Raw genomic sequence first — 7,952 nt, forward strand, 5'->3', positions numbered from 1 at the left:
TTGAGCATTGCATTATTGAATATATATGTATGAAAATATGAACCAAAGTACAAATGTATATACCTACATACATATTCAATAATACTCCAAAGTAAAGGCAGATATACATAAACACTTTGATCGATTTGATGCTGTGGCAGCGTCTTAAGCTGCCGGGCAACGCACAAAATTTGCTTGATGGTTATCATAGCAACGGGTAGTTGTGTGCGTATCGGGTGATCGTCGCTTGCCCGGCCACCACACAAGCATAAACCATCAAGCGCCATTTGCATTGAAAATTCATAGCGTGCGGACATATACATGTTATCGGATGACGATTTTGTATTGCTTATAAATTTTGCGAATTTTCATAAACATATTTCAACTTTTTTCTAAGAATTTTTTCGAGTATGAAGTTTTGTACCTTATTCAATTTTAATATAATATGATGCTAATCTTAAGCCACTAAGAAAATTACCTGATTTTTGGCAATTTTTTTTTCCATCCGACCTTTGCATTTTTATGTTTCAATTAACCGCAATGTAAAATCTTTTTCTTCCGCGAAGTTGCTCATTGCACGTTCTCACAAAACTATCACATTAATGCTTTTCAACCACGTTGGCCACGATCAAATAGACCAGCTGTCAAGCGAAAAATCTAAAAATTTTGATTTTCATCAACGCGAAGCCGACAACAAATGCGTTCGAGCACGATATCGCCCGATACGCACACAACTACCCGTTGCTATGGTAACCATCAAGCAAATTTGTTCGTTGCGCGGCAGCTTTAAGATAATAAGAAAACTACTTGCCGCTTGCTACGTTTTAAAGCGACCAAAGCATTTATGTAAATCCGCGTATACAGACATATACGTATTTCAAAAAGAAAAAACCAAATTGACTTAAACTGCTTGGTTTCCGCTCAATATTATGACCAACTCTCAAAGAAATTAAAGATTTTGCAGAAGAAATAAATGCAAATATTGAAATTTGATAACACTTCAATAAATAAAGCAATAGGTATTGGGTTTTCATCTGGATTATGGGTAGGAGGGTTGGGGGTAAGTATTTCTCAAAGGCAGGTTTGATCAGCCAAATCAAACATAAATGCACTTGACTAGCATCAGTTCCACCCTTAAATACGTTTGTACATATGTGCACAGAAGCATGTGCCTGTCGATCAGCTGCTGAGCATTGCTTTATTGAATATATATGTATGAATATATGAACCAAAGTACAAATGTATATACATATATATTCAATAATACTCCAAAGTAAAGGCAGATATACATAAACAATTTGGTCGCTTTGATGCTGTGGCAGCGGCTCAAGCTGCCGGGCAATGCACAAAATTTGCTTGATGGTTATCATAGCAGCGGGTAGTTGTGTGCGTATTGTGTGATTGAAGCTTGCCCGGCCACCACACAAGCATAAATCATCAAGCGCCATTTGCCTTGAAAATTCGTAGCGTGCGGACATATACATGTCATCGGATGACGATTTTTTATTGCTTATAAATTTTGCGAATTTTCATAAATATATTTAAAATTTTTTCTAAAAATTTGTAGAATTTTTTCGGGTATGAAATTTTGTACCGTAATCAATTTTAATATAATAAGATGCTTATCTTGAGCCACTAAGAAAATTACCTGATTTTTGGCAATTTTTTTTTCCACCCGACCTTTGCATTCGTAGGTTTCAATTAACCGCAATGTAAAATCTTTTTCTTCCGCGAAGTTGATCATTGCACGTTCTCACAAAACTATCACATTAATGCTTTTCAACCACGTCGGCGACGATCAAATAGACCAGCTGTCAAGCGAAAAAAACTAAAAATTTTGATTTTCATCAACGCGAAGCCGACAACAAATACGTGTGAGCACGACATCGCCCGATACGCACACAACTACCCGTTGCTATGGTAACCATCAAGCAAATTTGTGCATTGCGCGGCAGCTTTAAGATAATAAGAAAACTACTTGCCGCTTGCTACGTTTTAAAGCGACCAAAGCATTTATGTAAATCCGCGTATACAGACATATATATACATATGAATGCTCGTAGCAATTAGCCAACGAAATACAATAGGCACGAGCCAAATTATGTGTCGTCGGTGGTTAAAAGTGTTGCCGTTTGTACCTTTAATCAACTCACAGCTAATACTAAAATAAACGAATTTATTGCTCTTTTGCGACATAATGTTATTTTTCTTGGCAACATTACTTTAATTCATTTTGCCCCTCCAATTTATTACTTCTTATCTATGAAAATAGTGTAGAATTCTAACTTTGTACTGACATGTGATAAACAAGTCAGCATATAAAATATGACGTGACAGTGCGAACTCGGGTCAGAAACGGGTAAAACTCGACTTTTAGGTATCAAATGCAACACAGCTACTGAAAACTTGGTTGTTCGACTGCGCGAACAATTTTTCGACAGAATAACAAGCCAACCTAATAAAACCGCAGTGCGTTTTTTTAGAGCACGCAAACAACCGCCGTTTTTTGCCCGAACCGAAATAAGCATGCGTTGCGACAATGTAAAGCATGTGTGCAAACGTCAAACTGAAATGTCACGCAGAACAAAAATTGGAAATCGAGTTAGGTTTTCACGCAGCAAATTCAATTTCGGTTGCTCTCATACAAGTTGTATGTGCATGAGACATTTTTGACAGAAAATGACTTGCGTGCGTTTATATTAGGTTGGCCTGTAAGATGAGGTTTTTCAAATAGCAAACTAAAATTGCCATAAGCTGTGTCAACTCGGCAATTCGGCATATGGGAAAATTATTTGCAAAAATGTATATGAACAATGCATGCAATTTTTAGATTATATTGCTAATATGTTACTGGACATTTACTGGGCAATATCTGTGCGTTATAATGAAAGCCCTCAATATGCATCGAAGTTGGAATTTATCAAATCACAAACATTTTTCTTTTGGAGATTTTATCAGATGCCATGTTGCCAAATTGCATCACCAATTTGGACAACTTAAGAAGAAGCATTATGAATAAAAAAGAGGAAGCTAGTTTTCAGGATTTTGTGATTTACATTTGAATATACATATGTGTGTATGTATGTACATATGCATGTACTTAAGAATAATTTTTGTTGGAAGTGGTTGGTTGAATAGAAGTTTGTTTTGTTTTTGAACATGTGAATGTACAACATACATATTGTAACGAATTTACTGCAATTCCTCTTATTTGCAACCTTCTGCTAACGTTCGTATCGCTAAACTGTTGAATAAATAACTCCAATATTTAATACTGAAAAATGGCCTTTATTAAAGTACTTCACAATAACACTGATACTTCACAACCAATAGCTTGCTTAAATGAAACTGATTGTCGTGCCTCTTATGTTGCGGCCTTTTATACTCTGTGAGTTTTCGTTTGCATACATCTAGGCTCTTCCAGAATTTACTTAGTTACTGCTATATAATTATAACTACAGATGCAGAAGGGGAATTTATTATTAATACTAAAATAAACGAATTTATTGCTCTTTTGCGACATAATGTTATTTTTCTTGGCAAAATTTCTTTAATTTATTTCGCCCCTCCCATTTATTACTTTTTATCTATGAAAAGAGTGTAAAATTCTTACTTTGCACTGACATGTGATAAACAAGTCAGCATATACAATATGACGTCACAGTGTTAATTCGGGTCAGAAACGGGTAAAACTCTACTTGAGTAAATATAAAAACTACAAAAAAATTAATTTCACTACAATCAATTTCATAGCTTGCAGTTATAGGAAAAGTACTTTTAGTGCTTCCAAATTGCTTCGTTCTTGGTTTTTTTGAGATGCGTTTGCGATATCTCCGAAACCTGTGAACCAAAATTTTTTTTTTTTTATGAAAAACTACAAACGATTTAAAACGTATTTCAAAAAGAAAAAACACACATTTGTTTAAATTGCTTGGTTTCCGCACAATGTATTATATTTTCGGAGAAACAATAAAAACTAGAGAAAAACGAATTTCACTACAATCAATTTCATCGTTTGTTGTTATAGGAAAAGTACTTTTAGTGCTTCAAAATCGCTGCGTTCTTGGTTATGTTGAGATGAGTTAGCGATATCTCCGAAACCTGTGGACCAAAAGAAATTTTTTTTCGTGTGAAAAACTACAAACGATTTAAAACGTATTTCAAAATAAAAAACCCAAATTTGCTTAAATTGCTTGGTTTCCGCAAAATTTATTATATTTTCGGAGTAACTGTAAAAACTACAAAAAAATTAATTTCACTACAATCAATTTCATCGTTTGTGGTTATAGGAAAAGTACTTTTAGTGCTTCCAAATTGCTGCGTTCTTGGTTTTTTTGAGATGCGTTAGAGATATCTCCGAAACCTGTGAACCAAAAATTTTTTGTTGTATGAAAAACTACAAACGATTTAAAACGTATTTCAAAAAGAAAAAACCCAAATTTGCTTAAATTGCTTGGTTTCCGCAAAATATTTTATACTTTCGGAGTAACTATAAAAACTACAAAAAAATGAATTTCACTACAATCAATTTCCTGGTTTGTAGTTATAGGAAAAGTACTTTTAGTGCTTCCAAATTGCTGCGTTCTTGGTTTTTTTGAGATGCGTTAGAGATATCTCCGAAACCTGTGAACCAAAAATTTTTTTTTTGTATGAAAAACTACAAACGATTTAAAACGTATTTCAAAAAGAAAAAACCCAAATTTGCTTAAATTGCTTGGTTTCCGCAAAATGTATTATACTTTCGGAGTAACTATAAAAACTACAAAAAATGAATTTCACTACAATCAATTTCATGGTTTGTAGTTATACGAAAAGTACTTTTAGTGCTTCCAAATTGCTGCGTTCTTGGTTTTTTTGAGATGCGTTAGCGATATCTGCGAAACCTGTGAACCAAAAAAAATTTTTTGTATGAGAAACTACAAACGATTTAAAACGTATTTCAAAGGATGTTGAAGCCGTATCCAGGTATGTCAAGACAGTTTCACTAACCTGCGGTTCAAATAGCTCACAACCTATGTATTGACCAATCATTATGTATTTTCTGGGAAGCTGAAGGTGAGAAATGGTTGTGGAAATCTTCGTTCACGAGAAGCATTACATTATTTTTGTCTTGAAGAATATCTTTTGCATAAATAATAAAATTTTTATATATTTCTTAGCTTCATGATTGAAAAAATATGTGTATGTGAAAAAAATTAAATTTTTAATAAAAAGTAAAATTTCAACAAGTAAAAAAAAAGAAAAAACCCAAACTTGCTTAAATTGCTTGGTTTCCGCAAAATATATTATACTTTCGCAGTAACTATAAAAACTACAAAAAATTAATTTCACTAAAATCAATTTCCTCGTTTGTAGTTATAGGAAAAGTACTTTTAATGCTTCCAAATTGCTCCTTTCTTGGTTTTTTTGAGATGCGTTAGCGATATATCCGAAGCCTGTGGACCAAAAAAAAAATCTTTTTTCGTATGAAAAACTACAAACGATTTAAAACGTATTTCAAAAAGAAAAAACGAAGAAACAGAAGAAATAAAAGCAAATATTGAAATTTGATAACACTTCAATAAATAAAGTAATAGGTATTGTGTTTTCATCTGGACTATGGGTAGGATGGCCACCGTGGTGTGATAGTAGCGTGCTCCGTCTGCCACACCGTATGCCCTGGGTTCGCACCCCGGGCAAAGCAACATCAAAATTTTAGAAATAAGGTTTTTCAATTAGAAGAACATTTTTCTAAGCGGGGTCACCCCTCGGCAGTGTTTTTCAAGCGGTCCGAGTGTATTTCTGCCATGAAAAGCTCTCATTGAAAACTCATCTGCCTTGCAGATGCCGTTCGGAGTCGGCATAAAACATGTAGGTCACGTCCGGCCAATTTGTAGGAAAAATCAAGAGGAGCACGACGCAAATTGGAAGAGAAGCTCGGCCTTAGATCTCTTCGGAGGTTATCGCGCCTTACATTTATTATTTTTTACGGGTAGGATGGTTGGGGGGGGGGGGGGGGGGGGTAAGTATTTCTCAAATGCACTTGACTAGCATCAATTCCACCCTCAAATACGTACAATGCACTCGTGAAAATATGAGCTAATTAAAACCAGGCCTGGTTCAGTTTTGCGAGATTCTTCATATTTACGAAAGGCAACTAAATTGAAAAATATTATATTTAATTAGTTTTAAGACATATATTTTTTATTTAAAACCGCAAAAGAAACGTTACTTATTCATTTTTTTCACATTACACAAATAAAAAATCAGTTACAGTTTAAAAGTTAGTTATGCATAAATTCATATTTAGTTAAATTTTTGGAAAAAATCATGTCGAAAAAATATCAGTAATTCTCTTTTGTTGTTTCTTTTGTTCAAGTATCTTAAAAACTGCCTTTTCCCTGAGCTTCTTCAACACATTTAAATCAGATTTATCAACTATTTCATTTTCAACTCATTCCAAAGTTTTATTAAACAGGTCAATAGCTTCCTTTGATGTAGTCGTCTTTTCTGCCTCTACAGAACAGTCACCATCATCGTCGGAAATTTCCTCTATTTCATTGTCATTACGTTCATCGTCGGAAGTTTCTTCTATTTCATTGTCATTACATTCAATAGCATCATCGTCCCATTCTCTAACGTTGAAAGCAATGAATTCGTCCTAAAATGAAATTTAATAAAATTAAAAAAATAAAACTTCTTTGACTAACGGTTCTAAAACGCAAACCTCAGGTCTCAAGTATGACAAAAGATTGGCTGCACCTTCCTCCAAATCTCTTACATTCATAATTAAGTTGCTTCGAAGAACACTCAAAGGAATGTCATCTTCAGGATCCTCTTTATTTTCTACCATACTTAAAATATTGCTCCAACATTTGGATAGTACAACAGCATCTGCCTTACTCCATGCAGATTCTAAAGTAACAATTGCGTCCTTAAGTGTAATTTGCTTTATAGCCTCAAGCAAATTAAACCCCTTTACAGTAACAGAAGCCAAAAGACTGTTTCTATAGTAAAGTTTCGTAATCCTGATTGCGTTTGGATCCATAGGTTGTATAAGAGGGGTGACATTTGGTGGCATAAACATTGCTAATATGTAGCCGTCTTCACTTTTTAGTTCATCCTCGGGTGGATGCGATGGAGCGTTATCAATTAGAAGGATAGCTTTTACTGGTAATCCCTTTTCCATCAAAAACTTTGTAACCTAAACAAATTTTATGAGCTTTAAGCTACTGAGACAGAATTACATATAAATGAAGGGTGGAACCAATATTTAAAAATAGCCGCAGTCATTCAAGCGGATTTAGAATGTCGATAATACGCTGGGCAGTCGAAAACTTTAAAACAACGGAGGTTTTTAGCCTTTCCGACTACAAGAAGCTTGAGTTGATGAGATCCTGACGCATTTGAACAGCACAAGAAAGTTACTCTTTGCTTTTCCATCTTTGCACCTGGAGCAGCTTTTTCTAAGGATGACACATACGTCTTTTTTGGCAAAAGTTTCCAGTATAAAGCGGACTCATCGGCGTTGTATAGTTGCTCACGACTTAATCCAAGCTCCTCCGTTTTCGCCTTTAACGCTTTTTTGAATTGGTCAACAAACTGAGGCTGTGAAGATAGTTTTTCTCAAGAAACTTGGAGCAAAGGAACGCCATATCTCTTTTTAAAATTTTGAAGCCATCCATCACTGGCATTGAATTCAAATCAATTTTCTTTAATTTTAAAATGAAGATCATTTGCTTTTTCTTTTAACATAAGCCCGCTAACCGGGAGCTTTTTGTCTCTCATATTCAAAAACCATCGATACAGAGATTTTTCACTCTTTGGGTACTGTGAATGACGCAAAGTTTTCCTCTTTCCAGGACCGAAAAAGGTATTGTTGACACATTTAGAGATAGCATTTTTATTTTTATTAATTCGGCATATTGTAGACTTTGTCACTCCATATTTACGAGCTAAATTAATAACACTTTCACCCTTCGGTAAATATTCCA

At 34.4% G+C, this 7,952-nt stretch overlaps 1 pseudogene; it reads right to left on the reverse strand.

Annotated features, from left to right (window-relative positions):
- Positions 1-6,412: 6,412 nt before the first annotated feature.
- LOC137234999 (jerky protein homolog-like) lies at positions 6,413-7,481 on the reverse strand (annotated as a pseudogene).
- Positions 7,482-7,952: the final 471 nt, after the last annotated feature.

This window comes from Eurosta solidaginis, chromosome X, assembly GCF_040869045.1.
Source record: "Eurosta solidaginis isolate ZX-2024a chromosome X, ASM4086904v1, whole genome shotgun sequence".
In the NCBI taxonomy this organism is placed as follows: Eukaryota; Metazoa; Arthropoda; class Insecta; order Diptera; family Tephritidae; genus Eurosta; species Eurosta solidaginis.